Below are 22,945 nucleotides of genomic sequence, written 5' to 3'. Positions count from 1 at the left end.
ACCCATGAGTTAATTTTGGCATATGGCAATAATAAACATCATTATTTTTTAATGGCATAGCCAAAGTCCCAATATATAGAAAGGATTGTCTGTTAGCCAATGGAGTATCATTTCCTTTAATGATTGATTGTATGGATTTATTTCTACACTCTCTATTCTATTCCAGCTGTCTATTTAATATCAATACAGTACTGTCTTGATTATTATTATAGCTTTATGATAAGTATTGAAGTTAGCACATTTCTTTCAACTCCATTCTTCCTTCTCAAACTACTTTAGCTATTTTAGGTTCTTCATATTTTTATAAAAAAATTTTGGATCAATTTCTGTAGCAAAATCCCTGCTGTGATTTTGAATGGAAGTCTAATATATTGATACATTTGAGAGCAACTGAAACCTTAAAAATATTGAAATTTTCACATGTTTGTCTCCATTTATGTCTTTTTAAATTCTTCTTACCAAAGTGTTTCGGTTTAAGTGTACATGTCTTAAAAATATTTTATCAGATTCCCCTCTCATTGCTTAAGTTTTAATGCTACTATAAAGGCTATGTTTTCCATTTTCATTTCATTTCTGATGGTTTGATGAATTATATAAAATGTAATTTGGCCAGCGCTGTGGCTCACTAGGCTAATCCTCTGCCTTGCGGCGCCAGCACACCGGGTTCTAGTCCCGGTCGGGGCACCGGATTCTGTCCCGGTTGCCCCTCTTCCAGGCCAGCTCTCTGCTGTGGCCCAGGAATGCAGTGGAGGATGGCCCAAGTACTTGGGCCCTGCACCCCATGGGAGATCAGGATAAGTACCTGGCTCCTGCCATTGGATCAGTGCGGTGCGCCAGCCGCAGCGGCCATTAGAGGGTGAACCAACGGCAAAAGGAAGACCTTTCTCTCTGTCTCTCTCTCTCACTGTCCACTCTGCCTGTCAAAAAAAATGTAATTATTTTTATTTAGTGAAGTGATATGCTGTAAAGATGCTAAGCTTCATTATTAAGTCTAGTCATATTTTTGAAGATCCCATTTAGTTTTTTACAAAAACATTCATGTTGTTTGTCATCAAGAGAAATCCTGCATCTTCTTTTCTGATGTGAATGCTTTCATTTGTTTTTATTGCTTGACTGCCAAGACTAGAGATGTCAACACTAAATTAAATTCAAGAGGTGAAGAGAGATTCTTGCTTTTACCTGATATTATGAAGGTAACAGTCACTGTTTAACCACTAAGTATAATATTAAACTAAAACTTTTCATAGAAGCTTTTGTTATGTTGGGCAAATTCCTTCTATTTAAGGGAGACATTTTATCAAGGATAGATGATGAATTTAGCAAATAATTTTCCTGTATCTATTGAGAAAAATTTTCTCAGTATTATAAATTGAATTGTTAGATTTTGATTGTTAAATCCACCTTGCAGGTCCGGAATAAACTTGATGAAAGCATATTATCTTCTTTATATATTATTGTGTTCTGTTGGATGAGTTTTGTTAAGTCTTTGAGTTTCTGTTCACCTTTGTCATTTATACCAATGTGTCTATTTTTCAGTATGCATTTAAAATTGTATTATATTCTATTAAGGTGTACAACATGATATCTGTCTATCTATATACATATATACACAGTCAAGTACATTAACATTTCTGTGATTTATATGGTTATCATTTTCTCTCTGTGTTGAGTACCAAAAATTAACCCTTTAGCAAATTCTCAATACATAACAGTATTAATTGTAGTTATCTTGCTATAGATGAACTCTCTAGACCTATACTTCCTACATAGCTGCAAGAACTACCTTTGACTCTCATCTTCTCAAACCCTCGTCCTACTCCTTAATTCTACTCTGTCTCTATGCATTCAACTATTTTAGATTCCACACAGAGATTATACATTATATTGTATCTGTTTTATTTCACTCAGCAAAATGGCCTTATAATAATTTTTTGAGGAAACTCTATTTTATTTTCCATCATGGGCTGTTCCAGCTTGCATTCACATCACCAATACACAGAGGTTCTCTCTTCTCTATACCCTTTCCAACACTTGCCTCTTCTTTTTTCTTTTTTTAAACATTTATTTATTTGAAAGTCAGATTTATACAGAGAGAGAAGGAGAGGCAGAGAGAGAAAGAGGTCTTCAATCCACTGGCTCACTCCCCAACCAGCCTCAACAGCTGGAGCTGTGCCAATTTGAAGCCAGGAGCCAGGAGCCAGGAGCTTCTTCCAGGTCTCCCACATGGGTGCAGGGGCCCAAGGACTTGGGCCATCTTCCACTGCTTTCCCAGGCCATAGCAGAGAGCTGGATTGGGAGTGGAGCAGCTGGGACTTGAACCAGCATCCATATGGGATGCCAGCACTGCAGGCGGTGGTTTTACCAGCTATGCCACAGCACTGGCCCCTTGCCTCTTCTTTTTTAATAACAGCCATCCTTTCAGGAGGAAGATGAATCTCTATTGTGGTTTTGATTGTTATTTTCTTGTTTATTTGTGTTATTCATTTGCTTATTTGCCATTTATACACCTCTTCAGAAAAATATTTATGTATGTCTTTTGCCATTTTTAAAAATTAAGTTGTTTATTTTGTTATTGACTTGTATGCATTCATTTTACAGTTGAAATATTCACACTTTTATCAGTTATATAATTTGCAAATATTTTCTCCTAAGCCATACACTGCCTTTTTGTGTTGCTGATTATCTCCTGATCATTGACCAGTGTGTACACAGAAAAATGGACAGAAGCCTTTTAGTTGAACATAGTTTCACTTGGCTATTTTTGCTTTCGTTGACTGTTTTGCTGTGATGTCCAATATATCATCACCAAAGTCAGTATCAAGGAGGCTTTGTGTTTTCTTCTAGGAGTTTTATGGCTTCAGGTCTTATGTTTATTATTATTTAACCATTGTAATTTGATTTTTTGGTGTGTGGTATAAGATAGTAGTCCATTTTCATTTTGCATTTGGATACCCAGTTTACCCAAATTGTTTTTTTTTAAATTCTGTGTGCTATGCAAATTTCATGCATTTCATATATATCAATTAGAAACTTTACCCTCTCTTCCACCATGTTCCAACCCTTCTTCTTCCTCCCTCTTCTATTCCCATTCTTAATTTTTACAAAGATCTATTTTCAGTTTACTTAACACTCATAAGATTAACCCTACACTAAGAGTTCAACAAATAGTGTGAAGAAAAAAAATCATTGTTATTCAACAGAAGAGACAAAGGCTGTAAACCATCATCAATTCTCAAAATGCCCTTTTCACTCCAGTACATTAAATTTTAGGTACTCTATTCTTTACCCCAGATTAAGGAAAACATAGATACCTGTACTTTGGGGACTGGCTTCTTTCACTAAGTAAAATGGTTTTCAGTTGCATCCATCTGTTGCAAAAGACAGGATTTCATTTTTTTCTTTATAGCTGATTAGTATTTCATAAAATATGAAATCAACCCAGATGCCCAAGTTGATTTATTATAGTAACTATCCTTCCTCCATTGCATGTTCTTGGCACATTTGTTAAACATCAGTTGGCAATGAATTTGTGCATTTAATTCTGGACCCTCTATTGAATTTCTTTGGTCAGTGTGTTTATTTTTAAGATAATACCATTTTTAAAACAGTGCTGTACTGTTTTGATTATGTAACTTTAATATATTTTAAAATATATTGTATATATTTAATGTATGATGTATGATAATGTGTAAAGTTTTTCTCTTCTCCTGCTCTTTTCCTCCTTCCTCCTCCCCTTCCTCCTCCTCCATTTTCTTTGGAGTATCACATAATAGGTCTTTCTTTTTTCTCTCTCTTCTTTTAAATTTTATTTGCTCAAGATTGTCTTGGCAATGCATGATCTTTTGTTCTTCCTATGAATTTCATTATTGTTTCTATTTCTGTGTAAAAATGCCCTTGACATCTTGCAGGGATCCTGTTAAATATATAGGTATCCCATTGGGAAGTATGAATTTGTGTTTTTGAGTGGTACATTTTGATTTATGGTCAATTTTTTCTTTGCTGACTTCCAGAATTGAGAAGTACTCTCCCTCTTCACTTTTTGAGTGAAATTGTCTCATCCTTTAAGGTTTGTTAGAATTGGCAAGTGAAGCATCAGTAGAGTTTGAAGGTTTCTTTGTCAGAAAAAAACACAGTACCTTAAGAATCTCAAAATCTTAAACCATATTGTTTAACTGGCAAATGGTATAACATATGATAGATCATCTATACCACTGGTAAATGTTTTGTGTGAAACTGAGAGGATTGTGTGCTCTATTATTCTTGGACAAAATATCAACTCAGCCAAGTTAAGCTGGTAACATTTTTCAAGTTTTCTGCATCCTAACTGATTTTCTACCTATATGTTTGCCCAATTACTGAGAGAACATTGTGAAATCCCTGTAATTGTTGATTTGCCCATTTCTCACATTTCTATCACCATTTGCTTCAAATGTTTGATGTTTGAAAGTTGTATAGACGTCTACATCATATGTACTCTTCAAAAATTGAAAATTCTATTATTATGACATTATTCTGTATATTTTTACTAATACACTTTGCACTATTTGGTCTGACAGTAACACTATGTTATGGGCTTTTTTTTTTTTATTTATAATAGGGCCAGTACAGCACAACTTTTTCCATTCTTTTATATTTATTCTATTCATGTTTTCCATATTTAAAATATATCAATGTAGACAATATATAATGTTGTCTAACATAACAATTCTGCCCTTTTAAATGGTCTGTTTAAACAATTTTCATGGGGCCAGCGCTGTGGCTCACTTGGTTAATCCTCCGCCTGTGGCGCCGGCATACCACATGGGCGCCAGGTTCTAGTTCTGGTTGCTCCTCTTCCAGTCCAGCTCTCTGCTGTGGCCCAGGAGGGCAGTGGAGGATGGCCCAGGTGCTTGGGCCCCTGAACCCACATGGGAGACCAGGAGGAGACTCCTGGCTCCCGGCTTTGGATCAGCATAGCTCTGGCCGTAGCAGCCATTTAGGAGGTGAACCAATGGAAGGAAGACTTTTATCTCTGTCTCTCTCTCACTGTCTAACTCTATCTGTCAAATAAATAAATAAATAAACAACAAAAACAATTTTCATTTGATATTTCTCATTTTTTTGGTTTGCCTCATTTCTATTTTGTATAATTTTATGTTTTTTTATGTTTTCTTTTTAAAATTGATTATTTCTATTTGCTTATTACCTATAACTCCACCTTTTATTAAAATAATAATTGCCTTATAGTTTATATTGATTTTAATGCCACTTTTTTCAAGTTATAGCTTTACTTCCCTTAAAGCATAAAAATCTTATATTGCATACTTTTGATTTTTCTACTTAATTCTTTGTACTACTTTTTACATGTAGTTTACTTTAACATATGTTACAATTCCCACTTTAGAGGTTTTTTTAAATTTTTACTTTAAACAATTTTTAATTATGTTTAAATTGTAATGTTTAAATTATGATAAAAAGTTTTTAAATATTTGTTCATATAATACTATGTGTATAGTAGTTTATATTTGCTGTTGATGAAATCTTTCAAATGTTAAGTTCTGAAAACATCTTTACTTATCCTTTGATGGTATAAGTCCTTTATTTTCCTGGAAAATATATTCTAGGTTTGTTTTTTACCAGTACTTACAGAAGTTCCCACACAGATTTCTGATTTTCATTGTTTGAGATAGAAACCGAGTGTCATTCTTACCCTTGCTCCTCTGTATATAATGAGTTTTTCCTCTTTCCTCATAATATAAAGGTACTTTCATCACTCATTTTCAGAAATTTTATTTCAATGTAAAACAGTGTGTCGCTCCCCGTCTTCGTGGAGGAACGACACAGGACCCTGCGTTGTTCTTTTGTCTGCTCGGCCCTCCCCGGGTTTGCTGCTGGTCCTTCCCGGGTTGGCTGCTGGTCCTTCCCGGGTTGGCTGCTGGTCCTTCCCGGGTTGGCTACCATCCCTTCCACCTCCGTGGAAGGGCGGTTCCCCCTGCCACATTCCCCACTTCCGCGGGGGAGCGGCACACCGCCGGCCGGCTCTCTCGGGGGCTGCACAGGTGTTCCCCTTAGATGTTCCTGGTGCATGCCGTCTCTCTCCTCCTTTATAGTCCTTCCACCAATCCCAACTCTGCTACCCACACGCCGAGTACACTGCTCTCCTCCAATCAGGAGCAGGTCCTACAGTTTATTGGTTGAACTGGAGGCAGCTGCGTAGAAGCTGTTTCTCCCTTCTCAGTGCCATATTGTGGGAGAGCAGATGCATAGAATAAGTCTTAATTCTAGTAACTTAGTCTAGTCCGGGTTGCTCCCCACAACAGTGTTTTATTCTCGTTGTTTGTTGTGTTTGGAGTTCAATTCACTGTGTTTCCTAGACATATTCATTTATTGTGTTCATAAACCTCAATATTTTCTACTTAATAATTTAAAAAAATGTTTTTCCACACCACTTGCCATCCTCTGCCACTCCGGTTTTAGGGATTTGAGACCCATTGAGATTTTTCTACAGATAACTGTTGTTCTGTGAAGATTTTTAAAATCATTCTAACTTTTCATTTAATATAATCTTTTGTGCTATTTGCTGAAGTTGACTAATTATTCTCTCTTGCAACATGAGGTATATTGGTCTCACCCACTTATGTTTCTCATTTGGTTCTATTAACTTTGTCATTATTTCTTCTAGCTTTTGGAGACACACATGTATAATTTTAATAATGATTCTAGTGTCTTTGCCTAACTATCCTGTCTTTTGTTTCATTTCTTTATAAGTTTCCATTAAAACATATGAAAAAATTCCATGAAAAATAGTAAGCATAGAAAGGTAGTGTAGTATATTAAGTAGATATTAAAGCAAAGAGCCTTATCATAGTTGAAAGGGCTCATTTAATAAAGATAAAGTGGGAAATTCAGAAGATGACATAAAAATGTCGAGTATGTGTGCATCTAAAATAAATGGCATGGTAACTGACAAAACTAAAAGTAGAAATGGTCATGTACAGCACTCATAAATTGAGATTTTTACTACCCATCTAGCAATGATAGAAACAGTTGGCAAAATCAGTACATTTATAGTTCTAAACAATACCATCAATCAACATGACCACAATAAGCCCCATTCCCACAACTGCAAAACTCAGAGATTTTATATTTTTCCAAGTGTGTGTGGAATAGACCAAATGAGAGATATAAAATATTTTTCAATAAAATTCAAAGGACTTTAATCTTACAAAATTTTCTCTACAGCAGCATCAAATTAGAAATCAGTAAGAATAAATTGTCGGAAAAATTTTCAGCAGTTTAGAAATCACATAAGACACCTCTACAGGGATTCCAAGAGAAACAAGCAAATATTTCAAACAAAAATATTAGTGGGATTTAGTTGAAGCAATGTGTGAGGGCAATGTATCATTTTAATTACCTATATAAGAGAGAAAAATGCTTAAAATCACTTAGCTAAGTTTTTATTTATAAATACCAGAAAAACAAAGTAAATAAAACCAAAAATAACCAGAAAGCAAGGAACAGTAATTATATGATTAGAGATATGGAAAACAAACAATTAATAAAATTCAGAGTCAACATTTCAATTTTTATAGATGGCTAAAACTCAATAATACCTTGGCAATATTACCAAAGACAAAAAAATAGAAAATACAAGATGATTTAAATAGAGATTCCACAAATATTAATAAATGAATGTAAGGGTATGTTATAAAAATCATATTCTAGAAATTTTACAACCTTTATGAAATGTGCACAGTCCATAAAAATAAAACATATAGGACACCTGACTAGCCCATGTCCAATAAAGAAAGTGAATTTGTAATAAAAAAATACATTCACACACACAATACTGGATACAGTGGTTTTATTTTTGAATTATGGCAAGGATTTAAAGCAGAAATGATCCTTGCCACATAGAAATAACTTTCTGCCTTTTGCCAAGATGACAGAACAGCTGTATATAAGATGGGGGAAAAAAACACAGGTTTCAGTTTTTTTTTAGGCCTTAGCTTCTACTGTTTTCATCACCTGTGTTTTCTCTTGCATGTGCAAAAATTAAAATTCAAAATTCCTTTTGAGGGTTTGTTTTTATTTTGCCTCTGCCTCTTCTTAGGCACTCAAGGTTCTGTGTTGCATTCTCTATTTGTCCTTTAAGACAAGGTCACCTATAGATGTCTGAGTGAGTGTTTTCTTTTAGAAAATTATTGATTTCACTATCCTTTTGTTCTAATGGCACTTATAATGACCTCAGCTCTTTTTCACAATTCACATTTTTTTTTCTGTACTGGGTTAAATATGGTGCCTATGGGACTGGCATTGTAGCATAGCAGGTTAAACCCCTGCCTGAGGTGCTGTCATCCCATATGGGCACCAATTTGAGTCCGGGCTACTCCACTTCAGATCCATCTCTCTGCTGATGCACTTGGGAAAGCAGTGGAAGATGGCCTGAGTGCTTAGGCCCCTATGACCTGGCTCGGTTTGGCCTGGCATAGCCCTGGCTGTTGTGGCCATTTAGGGAGTGAACCAGCAGATGGAAGAACTTTTCTCTCTTTGTCTCTCTCTCCGTCTCTTCTCTCTATGTAACTATGCCTTTCAAGTAAATAAAAAATAAATCTTTATAAAAAATGTGATCTGTATGCTTTCTTTTAAGTTTACTTCTATAACAATTCTCATTTTACGTTTCTATTGATTCTGTTTTAGTCTCTTATTTTTTCTAAGGTTTGGATTGCCTACATACTTTTATTTATTTGAAAAAGTCCTTTTCCCATACATTATACATTGTTGCACTAATACATCATGATCTTTTTTTTAACTTTTATTTAATGAATATAAATTTCCAAAGTACAGCTTATGAATTACAATGTCTTCCCCCCCATAACGTCCCTCCCACCCGTAACCCTCCCCTTTCCCACTCCCTCTCCCCTTCCATTCATATCAAGATTCATTTTCGATTCTCTTTATATACAGAAGATCCGTTTAGCATACATTAAGTAAAGATTTCAACAGTTTGCTCCCACACAGAAACATAAAGTGAAAAATACTGTTTGAGTACTAGTTATAGCATTAAATCTCAATGTACAGCACACTAAGGACAAAGATCCTACATGAGGAGTAAGTGCACAGTGACTCCTGTTGTTGATTTAACAAATTGACACTCTTGTTTATGGCATCAGTAATCACCCTAGGCTTTTGTCATGAGCTGCCAAGGCTATGGAAGCCCCCTGAGTTCACAAACTCCGATCTTATTTAGACAAGGCCATAGTCAAAGTGGAAGTTCTCTCCTCCCTTCAGAGAAAGGTACCTCCTTCTTTGATGACCCATTCTTTCCACTGGGATCTCACTCGCGGAGATCTTCATTTAGTTTTTTTTTTTTTTTTTTTTTTTTTTTTTTTTTTTTTTTTTTTTTTTTTTTTTTTTGCCAGAGTGTCTTGGCTTTCCATGCCTGAAATACTCTCATGGGCTTTTCAGCCGGATCCACATGCCTTAAGGGCTGATTCTGAGGCCAGAGTGCTGTTTAGGACATCTGCCATTCTATGGGTCTGCTGTGTATCTCACTTCCTATGTTGGATCATTCTCTCCCTTTTTGATTCTATCAGCTAGTATTTGCAGACACTGGTCTTGTTTATGTGCTCCCTTTGGCTCTTAGTCCTATCATTATGATCAGTTGTGAACAGAAATTGATCACTGGGACTAGTGAGATAGCATTGGAACATGCCACCTTGATGGGATTGAATTGGAATCCCCTGGTATGTTTCTAAGTCTACCGTTTGAGGTAAGTCAGCTTGAGCATGTCCCAAATTGCACTTCTCTTCCCTAAGGTTTGGATTGCCTACATACTTTTATTTATTTGAAATAGTCCTTTTCCCATACATTGTACATTGTTGCACTAATACATCATGATCTTAAAGAGACTTATCCCTTGGAGGGCCTGATGGTTTGTATTTATATAAGCAGATTCTTGTACAGTGATAGGAACATGTTCTGAGAAATACATTGTGAGTCTGGCTTTGTGCAAACATCATAGCATGTACTTGCACATACCAGGATAGCAAAGGCATTGGGTTGATTTTAGAGGATCAATGTCACAAATGTGATCTGTCATTGACAAAATTGTTATTATTATGGGCTTTGTAGCTGTGATTTTCTCTGAATTCCTCATCACTGAATCTCTTCCTGTACAGAGAAAACTAATGCATGGCCTGTGGCTTCAAAAAGGGGTTTCCGGTCGGCGCTGCAGCTCAATAGGCTATACCTCCACCTGCGTGCTGGCACTCCAGGGTGTTCTAGTCCCAGTTGGGGTGCCGGATTCTGTCCCAGTTGCTCCTCTTCCATTCCAGCTCTCTGCTGTGGCCCAGGAGTGCAGTGGAGGATGGCCCAGGTCCTTGGGCCCCGCCCCCACATGGGAGACCAGGAGGAAGCACCTGGCTCCTGGCTTCAGATCAGCGTGGTATGCCGGCCACAGTGACCATTGGGGGATGAGCCAATGGAAAAAAGGAAGACCTTTCTCTCTCTCTCTCCCACTGTCCACTCTGCCTGTCAAAAAAGGGGGTTCCCTTGGTAACTTAAATTTTTTAAAAGATTTATTTATGTATTTGAGAGACAGAGTTACAGACAGAGGGAGAGGTCATCCATCCATTGATTTACTCACCAAATGGTCTCAAAGTCCAGAGCCTAGCCTTTCTGAAACCAGGAACCAGGAGCTTCTTCCAGATCTTCCATGTAGGTGCAGGGGCTCAACAACTTGGGTCCTCTTCTGCTGTCCTCCCAGGCCATCAGCAAGAGGTTAGATTGGAAGTGGAGCAGCCAGAGGCTTAACTTACTATACCACAGTACTGGCCCATCCCTTGGTTTTTAAAATAAATTTCATTTTTATTGTTTTATATATGATTGTCTGATGCTTCAACGGCAGAGAAACAGAAAGAGTGGTAGATAATCGGACAGAACAACAGAAAAAGATCTGACATCACTGGTTAACCCCCTAACATGGCTGAAATTGCCAGGACTGAGCTAGGCCAAAGCTAGGAGCCAGGAACTCAATCCTGGTCTCCCACAGGGTGTCAGGGACCCAACTCTTTGAGCCATCATCTGTTGCCTCCCAGTGTATTAGTTTCACATGTGAATCCCCCATGCTTGGAAAGCTTTTTTTTTTTTTTTAATGCAGAAACTCTGAGTAATGTTAATAACTCAGTATGACTATTTCCCAATTCTTTTTTTTTTAATTTTTTTTTTTGACAGGCAGAGTGGATAGTGAGAGAGAGAGACAGAGAGAAAGGTCTTCCTTTTGCCGTTGCTTCGCCCTCCAATAGCCGCCATGGCTGGCACACTGCGGCTGGTGCACCATGCTGATCTGAAGGCAGGAGCCAGGTGCATCTCCTGGTCTCCCATGGGGTACAGGGCCCAAGCACTTGGGCCATCCTCCACTGCCTTCCCGGGCCACAGCAGAGAGCTGGCCTGGGAGAGGGGCAACCGGGACAGAATCTGGTGCCCCGACAGGGACTAGAACCCGGAGTGCTGGCGCCGCTAGGTGGAGGATTAGCCTACTGAGCTGCAGCGTCGTCCCTATTTCCCAATTGTTTATGCAATGATTTCTGCAACAAAAACTGTATTTTTTATATTTCTCTAGTTTGTAACAATCATATATGTAGTATTTCAGAAAGTTCATGGAGAATGGAATTAGAGTAAGTGTGTGTGGGAGTCCTGGATGAAGCTCCTGACTCCTGATTTTGGCCCGGCCCAGTGCTAGCCATTACGGCCATCTGGGGAGTGAACCTACAGATGGAAGCTCTCTCTGTCTCTCTCTCTCTCTCTCTCTCTCTCTGTAACTCTGCTTTTCAAATTAATAAATAAATCATTAAAGAAAGATAAAAGACATGTGTTTTGATGCACAATGAACTTATCATCTGCCACCTCTTAATTCCAATTCTTGATAAATGAGAATGTGTATGGATATGTGTGTATATATACAGAATTTCAAAACAAAAAAAAATAGTGGATTTGAAGCCTTTTAGGAGACTAGGTGACATTATTAGGTAGGAGTGCAGGAAGATTAGAACTGGAGAAATAATTAAGACCAGCCATGAGTCAGGAAAACCAAGTAGTGAGACGAGCACAAAGAGTGAATAAAAAAATGATTTGGTGATAAATGATGACAACACTTGAGAATTCTGAGCTCCATTGTGGAGAGAAAGGAAATAGAATGAAGTTGACTCTTTGAGCAGGCAGACTCTCTAATGGAAACAGCTTATTCAAGGCATCACAAAATTGGTAACCATAAAATTAGTCCTGTCCATCAAAATTAATCAGTTTTATGAAGAAGTGTGCTAATGATTCAATGCTTCTACTCACTGGAGAAGAGACTGGCAAGAATCCGAAATAATGTTCTAAATAATTCTCCAACCGCTGAATTATTTTTTTAATAAGTTCAGTAATTATTGCACATACTTCACAGTTTTACCTTCATTTAAATCAGTTCTGCTCCAAATATGACATGGAGGAAGATATTGCAGAACATTAGTCATTAATGTGCTTTGATTTATAGCAAATGGTGTTTAATATCACTATAATTACTAATAAAATTCTTTGACTTAATTTTTTATATTCCAATGCAAGAGAGCTAGAAAACCCTAATGGAATTGTCAGAATTATTTCCAAAATAAAAATATATCTGCTATGAAATAACTTTCTTTAGTTCTCCATATTTTACATATTCAGTTTAAAAAGGAAATTAAGGAATATCATTTTATAGAATTGCTTTAAATGGTATTATGTGAACTCTTATTTGATTGACCCATTCCCACTGATCAACAATATACATTTATAGGCTTATAGCAATATACAATTAAAGGCTAAATAGGATTTAAAAATAAGGGTTTTTGTGGATTACACAAGTATACAGGAAAAATCCAAATATTTGAAAAGTAACTTCTAAGATAACTTTGTACCTTCACACTAACCAACTCAATTCACAACTATAATGAATGTTGACTTAAATGACCACAAATTAACTTTCTTTGCCCAAATTTCATTTGTATTTTGACCACCTCTACCCAGACTTGCCTCTATTGTACCTGGCAGCAAACTCTGACGTATACTTGGTTTAGGACCTATTACAATGCTGGGTCCTGGTAAGTGGTGCAGATCCTTATAGAGTAGTGGGGCTTTGGCATTGGGGGAGAAAAGGACCTATTACAGCCAGTCACCGTGTTGTCCTGGCATGCATAGCATTCCTCACAGGCTCTGATTTTCAGTTCACATATACTAGTCCTGAGCCTTTCCTCCTTACCAATGTCAAGATGTTACCAGGCCAGAAATTCTCCCAAGAACAACTCCTTGTACCTTTTTTGGCTAAAAGGCATTCTTCAACTTAACATTTTGAAGTCACATGGTATTTATAGAGGCTATTCCTTCCCAATTTACCTGGATCAGTCTTTCTCAACCAGGATTTGTCACCCAAATTACAACACATTAACTGACTTGAATGACTATTTTCTAAGCTTTTCACAGCTGTATGTGCTTCTCAAGATGTGTAGGGCGGCCGGCGCCGTGGCTCACTAGGCTAATCCTCCACCTTGCGGCGCCGGCACACCGGGTTCCAGTCCCGGTCAGGGAGCCAGATTCTGTCCCGGTTGCCCCTCTCTCAGGCCAGCTCTCTGCTGTGGCCAGGGAGTGCAGTGGAGGATGGCCCAAGTCCTTGGGCCCTGCACCCATGGGAGACCAGGATAAGTACCTGACTCCTGCCATCGGATCAGCGCAGTGCGCTGTCCGCAGCGCGCCGGCCGCGGCGGCCATTGGAGGGTGAACCAATAGCAAAAGGAAGACCTTTCTCTCTGTCTCTCTCTCTCACTGTCCATTCTGCCTGTCAAAAAAATAAAAATAAAAAAATTAAAAAAAAAAGATGTGTAGGGCATTGGGATTTACTTCTCCAGTGGAAACAACTATTTCTACACTATTTAAAGGTGTATTAGTGTTTGCAAACTTGCATGAAAATAATACGAGAAACCTATCTGTGTAAAATTTCTCATCTAAAATAGAGGGGCTTGTATGGTGGTATAACAGGTAAAATTTCTCATCTAAGAGGGCCAGCACCATGGCTCACTTGGTTAATCCTCCACCTGTGGTGCCGGCATCCCATACAGTCTCCAGGTTCTAGTCTCGGTTGCTCCTCTTCCAGTCCAGTTCTCTGCTGTGGCCCAGGAGAGCAGTGGAGGATGGCCCAAGTGCTTGGGCCCTGCACCTGCATGGGAGACCAGGAAGAAGTACCTGGCTCCTGGCTTAGGATCGACACAGTGCCAGCAATAGCGGCCATTTGGGGAGTGAACCAATGAAGGAAGACCTTTCTCTCTGTCTCTCTCACTGTCTATAACTCTACCTGTCAAATTAAAAAAATTAATCTTCTAAGATTCTCTTTGTCATCTAAATTCTCCTTGCTTTCTTTCTGACTTATTCTTTCCCTTAGACCAGAACCTCACACGTAGTATATGTTGCTTTGTGTCATTAATAATTCTTCCAAAATTCTTCTCTGGTAGTCCAGCCTGGTGGCTGATGTGGTGGTGCAGCAAATTAAGCCACCACTTCCAACCCTGACATCCCATATTGGAGTGGCAGTTCAGTCCCAGCCGATCTGATTCTACTGTAGTTCCCTGGTAATATGCCTGAGAAACAGCAGTTGATGGAGCAGGTACCTAGGCCCCTACCATCCACGTGTGAGACCTTGATGGGATGTCAGGCTTCTGGCTTTGGCCTGGACCAGCCCCAGCCCCAGCCCCAGCTATGACAGCCATTTGCAGAGTGAAACAGTAGATAGAAGATCTCTCCATTTCCCTCTCCATCTCCTTCTTCCTCCCCTACCCATCTTTTTCCTGTATCTGCTTTTCAAATAAATTAATCTTGAAAAGACTAATAGTCAAGTCTAACCTCTTAAACTTGACAAGCCAATAATATGGCACATTCTTATTTTTGTGTTTAGTCACATTAATCTACCTCTGTAGCAAATAAATGCAAAACTGAAAGTCAATTCAACAAAGCTAAGGATACAAACAACTGGAAAAAAGGGATGGCAGGGGAGTAAAAATTAATATTTCCAAAATACTTCTGTACCACACAGATAATACAAAAGTGAGAACTATAAAGTATACATTCTCATAAAGTTAACAATCTAGGAGATAACACATAATTTAGTAGGTACCTCACATAGAGTTGTTTCTATTTGAGATACAAAAATAACCAACATCTATTTTTAATTGAGACGTGAAGATAACTGAACCCAGATCATGAAAATGCCTTTTGTCTTTGGTGAAGTATTTCTGTTTCTTATGTATTAAAACCATCATTTCATAATTAGAGACCCATACTGACAGAGGTTAAGTGATCTATTCAAAATAATATAGTTAATCAGTGATAGAGGTAAGAGCGTAACGCATATGTTAGTCTTCCATTATTTTCCATGTAAAGACAGAAAATATTTACATTGGCTACTGAATTCAGGATGTTAAAAATAAATGCTTGGGGTGGGCATTTGGCAACACAATTAAGATGTTGCATAGGATTCCCATATCAAATTGAAAATTATTTGAGTTCAAGTTCCGGCTCTACTTCTGCTTCCAGCTTCCTGATAATGCACACTCTGGAAGGCAGCAGGCAATGGCCCAAGCTCTTAAGGACCTGTCACTCAAATGGGAGACTGATTGAGTTCTCAGCTCCCAGCTCCTAGTTGAATGATCATTCCAATGAAAAGTGTCTTATGTGTATAATAATTGTACTAACAGCAGATCATATAACAGAAGGGTGAATTCAGGTTAGGAAAAGCAATAAAAAAACTCAAGTTACTTGCATGATCTCTTTTTCATTAACAACAGGTTTTCTAAGAATTCACAGCTCTCAATTTAATTGGGAGCAATAGGTTGAAAAAGTTTCTTGGCCGGTGCCGCAGCTCACTTGGCTAATCCTCCACCTGCAGCGCCGGCACCTGGGGTTCTAGTCCTGGTTGGGGTGCCAGATTCTGTCCTTGTTGCTCCTCTTCTAGTCCAGCTCTCTGCTATGGCCCGGGAAGGCAGTGGAGGATGGCCCAAGCACTTGGGCACCTGCACCCGCATGGGAGACCAGGAGGAAGCACCTGGCTCCTGGATTCGGATTGGCTCAGCGTGCCGGCTGTAGCGGCCATTTGGGGAGTGAACCAACGGAAGGAAGACCTTTCTCTCTCTGTCTCTCTCTCACTGTCTAACTCCTCTGCCTGTCAAAAGAAAAAAAGAAACAGTTTCTTAGCTATAAACAAAAGAATGCAGGATTTCCTGTTTAAAAGATATGCATTTAGAGTAATTTGTAGATTCCAGAATTTCAAGAGGGTTGAATCAAGTTTGGATATTATAAATACAAGAACCACACTGTGGGGCTGTGCCATCAAAAATCCCTCCCATGAGTGTCCTGGGCAGAAATGATCATAGATGTCCATGGATAGAAACTCCACTGTAGCTAATTAAAAGAAATTACTCTCTACCTCAGATCTAGTCTCCCTGTGACTGACACCAATTCAAGGTGTGCACTTCTACCTTCTGCATTTTTCATACACGCAATAGCTGAATCCACAGAATTTAGATGCATCAGAATCTGAAAAACAGAGTTTTTGTTTCGTAGTCTCTATAGCTCAGAAAAGAAGCTGAGATACAGTTGAATAAGGCACTGCTTGTATCAGTTTTCAGTATCACCCCTATCAACCTGAGTCACATCCAATTATTCTGGAGAACTTGTCACTTACCTGCATCCGGTCTCTCTGTATGTTGTATCAGGCTCTAATATGTCTCAATATCTCAGTACTCCAAGTTCTAAAATATCATATTCTTTATATTACACAGAAGACTTTTACTCAAGCAGGCTAGTATTCATGTTGAAGAAAAAGAAAAAGAAAAATTCCAAAGTCACAGCCAGATGGAGGAATTAGTTGGAGTGTTGTGTTACATAGAAGGGTGATTATAATTAAAAATATTGTGTCAAATAAATCAAAATAAATCAAAGAGTTAGATAAAACTACTTGGAATATTTTTTATTATAAAGAAATGATAAATATTTGAGAAGTTGGATAACCTAAACATCCTGAGTTGATCAATACACAATATATAAAAGCAGTAAAACAGCAAACTGTACTCCATAAAGACGTACAATACAATCTGTAGTCAAAAAAGAATAAATACAAGAAAATTCATAGTTTTATTCTTATTGTTACGAACATGGGTAAACATTTGGCTTTTTCTTTATTTTTTAAAGAATTTTTTCAGAGAAGTTTTAGAGTTAAAAGAAAATTAAGAGCAAAGTAAAGAGATTTCTCATATACTCCCTGCACCCACATAATCTCCCCCACTGTCAAGATCAAAGTGGTGCACTGGTTACCATTAATGAACCTACACTGCTGCATCCTTATCTCACTCATAATTTATGTTAGGGTTCAATGTTGGTTATGTACATTTTATTGATTCAGACAAATGTGTAATGACAAATATACACAATTATAGCATCATGCAGAATACTTCCACTCTTCCTAAGATACTCTCTGTGTTGTTCATAACCCTCCCCGCAAATTCTGGCAGCTATTGACTTCTTAAAATATATTCACTTATTTATTTGAAAAGTGAAATTATATATAGAGAGGAAAAGACACAGAGATGGGGGGGGCCCTCCATCTGCTGACTTACTCCCCTAAATGAGCACAATGGTCAGGCCTGGGCCAGGCCAAAACCAGGAACCTGAAACTCCATCTGTGTGCCCCCCTTGGGTGTCAGGGACCCAAGATCTTGGGCCATCTTCCCCTGCTTACCCACATGCATTACCAGGGAGCTCGATCAGAAGCAGAGCAGCTCAACTTGATCAGGCATCCATATGGGATGCTGGCATCACAGTCAGTGACTTAACACACTGTACCACAACACTGTTCCCAACCACTCATGTTTGCACTATTGCTATTGTACATTCGACTTGTTCTTTATTTAAGTACATCCTTGCTTATACATACCAAGTTACACATATACACATATTACACCTAATTTACAGCAGCAACCATAGCCCCAGAGTTTTCACAGAGCTGCAGTTGTTAATACCTCTCAGATTTCATTTTCTTTTTATCTGATTTACATAGTAATCTCCTTATGAGAGAAGAATACTGTTGCTTAGTAAATTCATTAAATTAATAAATAACTTCAGTTTATATATGGTCAAAACTCAGTCTACAAATGAATGAGTCATCTTTGGTCATCTCAAAGATCAGTTTCAATAAATCTTGGTTTAATGCTGGTGAGAGTAAAAATGGCCTTTCTATAGAGAATTAAATCAATAAATAGCTACACTAATGTAAGTAGACCCCTCCTCCTTGGCCCAGGCACACTGAATGTGCTAACTGGAATACCCAGAGGGAGTGAAGGGTTTCCACGGCAACACACATTCCTCAAAACTATAAAGATCATTGTTAGTTGTAGGGGTTACTTTGGTCAATTTGTAATAACTGAGAGTGGAATCATATGTCTGGAATGAATGAATGACTCGTTGCCTATTTAACAAAGAGAATAATTTAATTCTGAATCTCAATTGGGAGTCATGGAGAAAGTATCTCTCATTTGCCTTCCAGGAAATTTACCTATAAAAAACCCTTCATCTGGCTATCTGGCTATACTTTTTAGTTATTATTTTATTTAATGACTGATTTTTTATGCAAAAAATTTTTTAAATGTCACTTAGAGGAAAAAGTTGCTGTGCTTATGGTAGCCACTTCTAAGACCAAGTAATCATTCAGTATTAGAATTCACAAATAAAGCAGAGTAGAAGGGATAAATAAGTTAAGGCGATTTCCTTGGCTTGGGGATGCACTGCAGGAAGTTGCTACAAAATCACCCTCTCTTTTGATTAAAACTTAAGTGTTTGGGGAAGCAAGATTGAACAGCTCAGATGCAGAGATCTAAATTTAGGAGCCTTTATTGGGAGGGCTGCTTTGTCCTCCTAATACCTTCTTTTGGATTCCAATGAATCTAAGAAATTTAACATCCCCAGAAAGGAGAGAGAATTATAGGGCATTAAATCTGCTTTCCTTTTCAGGAACATCATGTTATTCTTACTTGAATGACACACTAAGCTGGTTTGCAATTACGAGGCTGCTCCTCAGCTAAGCCCTTTTGGAAGGTGTGTACGGTCTGCGCTTCCCTCCAGCTCCATCCTGGTACCTCTTGATGCAATTTGATATTTAAACCTTCATCAGGATGGTAAGCTAAGAAGGTCGCCTGCAACATGACATCTTAACAGTCAGGAAGTTACAAAGCACTGTACTTACTTATGGTAATGTGTGACACTGCAAAGGACCTGGCAGAAGAAAGTGTAGCAAAGGGAGGCCTCACAAGCACAGACTGAGGGACAGGGAAATAGACATACGCAGCAACATTTTACAGAGACAGAAGGCAAGTGTGAGGCCTCCAGAGGCAGCGTATATGAATGCAGGTGCACAAAAGCAAGGGTGTTCGATGCCAATCATGCGAATGAGCTCTAGATACTCTTTTTTTTTTAATTATTTATTTATTTATTTGGAAGTTAGAGTTACACAGAGAGAGAAAGAAAGGCAGAGAGAGAGAGAGAGGTCTTTCATCTACTGGTTCACTCTCCAATTGGCTGCAATGGCCAGATCTGTGCTGATCCGAAGCCAGGAGCCAGGAACTTCCTCCAGGTCTCCCACGTGGGTGCAGGGGCCCAAGCACTTAGGCCATCCTCCACTGCTTTCCCAGGCCATAGCAGAGAGCTGGATTGGAAGTGGAGCAGCCGGGACTCGAACCGGCACCCATAAGGGATGCCAGCACTGCAGGCGGCAGCTTTACCCGCTGCACCACAGAACCAGCCCCTCTAGATACTCTTGAGAGTTTGATAATACACCATGTCCCTGACACTTTGTGAGCCATTGATTTGTTTTCCTCAAGTTCATCTCAGTGTCAGTATTTGATAACATATGGGAGTGATATGCTGCTGAAGATGAGATGGTGTTATAATGGACAAGAGGATAAAATGAAACTCAAAAGGCAAAAGTGGGATTTTAGAAGTCAAGCTTCTGTTTCTTCCTTATTTAACTTATAATTGGAAACATTGGGGCTTTTATTTACTTTAAAAAGTAATGGTTTTTGCCAGAAAATTAGTCTGTTTAAGATCAAGGAAGATTCTCTTGCTGCAAAAGAGGAAAGAAAGAAATACAGGATCTTGGAGCCTTCATTTATTTATGAGATTCAATTCGCTCTGTTGTTTAAACTGTGCCTGTATGCCTGCTCTGTTCCTGGACATTCATGCTAATTACATTTGTTAAAGCTTCCTTAAGGAGAAAGCCTGAGACTACTTTCAAAGTTGCAAGTTCCTGACTCCACATGACCACAAATTGTCTTTAAAAATCAAAGTATCCCCGTGTTCAGTGCACTAAAATAAAAGATCTTACCCCAGAATTATGTCCTTCCCACAAGCCACTTCCTATAAATCAGAACGAACTTTTGCATCACGAAGAGTATAGTGTCATGTGCTTTTCCTTCATTAAAGGAGAGTATTATAGAATAACTAGAGGAGTTAACCTAGAACTCCCAAGCTTAGGTCCATTTGCCTGACAGGCAGAATGCCAATCTCTGAGCTGTGTGTGTTGGGAGACAGTGGATAAATATTTGCAAAGTGCAGAGCAAGGAGCCAGGAAGCTATTACTTCCTGCTGTATCTGAGGATTAGGAGTGCAGTTTCGTGTGAATTGAAGTTGGGGTTGAGAGGTGTATGTTCAGCACGTGTCCAGTTGCCTGGTTTGTCAGTGGGGCCCATGGCTGTCCTTTGACAAGCAAAACCACACTCTTTAGATAATTCTTGTGGTGTCAAATAGGCTTGAGTAATGGTAGGGGGTTATACATAGGTGCTAGTTACCTTCTGCCCCAGACCTGGAATTCCCCTAAACAACCCTTCTGGTCAATACTGGCCAACAAGGTTTCATCTATTGGAGAAGCAAATGACTTCTTGTGTCCCATAATTAGAACCCTGTGGGGCCAGGTCTATCACCCCCCCAACTCAGAGAATCCCTTTTAGATAAGCAGTTAACCCTAAAGGATGGACAATGACACCTTGGCTAAGGGGAACAGATGAGAGGCAGCATCCTGCCTCTACATTAGGGATTCCTATGGGTGTTTGGTTTCAAGAGAATCTGCATGTTAGATGCCTGCTATGTTTGGAACGTTTGTACCCTCTGAAACACGTTGCAGTGTAATTGCAGTTGTGGCAGTACTAGGCACAGAAAGTTGAAGAAGAACTTTGGTCTTGAGGGCCCTGTCCTCGTGCTGTTTTCACAGAAGTAGGTTCCTTGTTCCCTCTTGCAGTCTTCCTTGTCCTCTCATTGCTCCTCTGCCTTCTGCCATGGAATGACACAGCGAGGTTGTCCTTGGCAAATGCGGGCTCTCAGAGCCTGGATTTCTCAGCCTCCAGATCTAGGAGTCAATATATTTCTGTCCTTTGTAAATGACTCAGTCTATAGTATTTGGCTAAAGTAGCATCAGCCAGAAGAAGACAATGTTCCAGCTGTGATTTAAGGTGTTAGGTGCCTGGTTCACGGGCACATGATTAGAATTCATGCCAGAATTTTTTGACCTAGTGTATGTTCCAATATCACCCTAGGACAGGATGTGACTAATCAGAATTTTATTAAAACAATTTTGCATCTGAGCTTCTTTTCAAGTGGTTGGGAGGTGAATCTCTTTATCTGGATCTGAATGTTATGCCTATGCTAAACTCGGGTTCCTGACCTAGAGCTTCTAAAAACCTTTGAAATTCCCTGAGGGATACTGGGAGGAGGAACATCTTCTGTTATTCACCACAAATCATTTCAACCAGCTCTGATATTAGGCTAAGGAGGTAACCACTGGAAGATGGGGCCTGGTCTCCAGAGGAACCAGGTAGTTGACAAGTGGATGGGATTTTCAGTTTCCACCTGCCACTCTGGAGCTCCGAAGAGGGCAGAACGGGTAGCAGTCAAGCTAAAACAAAACAAAACAAAACAAAACAAAACAAACAAACAAAAAAAAACAGCTGATGATTTAATCAATGATGCCTATGTAACAGAGTCACTATAAAACTCATTCACAAGGCTGTTATGAGATATGAGAGCCTCCAGATTGGTGGACACATTGAAGTGCTTCCGGAGTGTCCATCCAGACAGGGCAAGGAGACTCCACATTCTGCTCCCCATGCCCCCATACCCTGCCCTATGCATTACTACTCTGACTGTTCTTAGGTTGGATCCTTTTTCATAAGGTAAGTGAACAGGTGCCTAGATTTCTATGAGCTGTTCTGACACAGCAGTCCAACAGACAAAGTCCTGGAAACCTCCTCGCCTATAGCCAGTTTGTCATATGTATGGGTGTCACAAATTTGCATCTGGAGCCGGACGGTCTTGTGGGGTCTCCACTAAGCATGTGATGCCAGTGTCAGAATTGAAGTGAAATGTAGGACACCTACCCAGCTGGTGACTTAAGAAGTCGGAGAACTACCTGGTGTGAGAGAAAAAGACCCACACATGTGATGTCAAAAGCATTGACAGTTCAGAGCTAAACAATATGGAAAAAGCTTTTTTGAAAACAAACAACAAAAAAGATATTTTGGAACATTTTGTAAATCCTTGCATCTTGATTTTATATGAAGAGAAAAGCTGTAGAGTTGGGAAGTTTGCATTTTTCTAAAGTGGTACAATAAAATTTAATATTTCTCTATGAAATTTCCAGAGAACACTTATTTTGTGCATTAATTGTCGCAATTTTCTTCTCTCTACTTCTATTTGTTTCTGTTACTTTTTTTTCTCTTTTTCTGTATCCAGAATTAAAGATGGTGATCACTGTGTATTTACCACTTTTTGAGAAAGTAAACCATTGGTATTAATACCAAATTCTCCACAGAATGGCAGCCTAGTGTGCACTTTTTTAGAAAGCGAGTGGATTAGT

The sequence above is a fragment of the Oryctolagus cuniculus genome, chromosome 3, assembly GCF_051225735.1.
Source record: "Oryctolagus cuniculus isolate XC-2025 breed Fujian yellow rabbit chromosome 3, ASM5122573v1, whole genome shotgun sequence".
Taxonomy (NCBI): Eukaryota; Metazoa; Chordata; class Mammalia; order Lagomorpha; family Leporidae; genus Oryctolagus; species Oryctolagus cuniculus.
Note: the sequence above shows the minus strand (reverse complement) of the source record.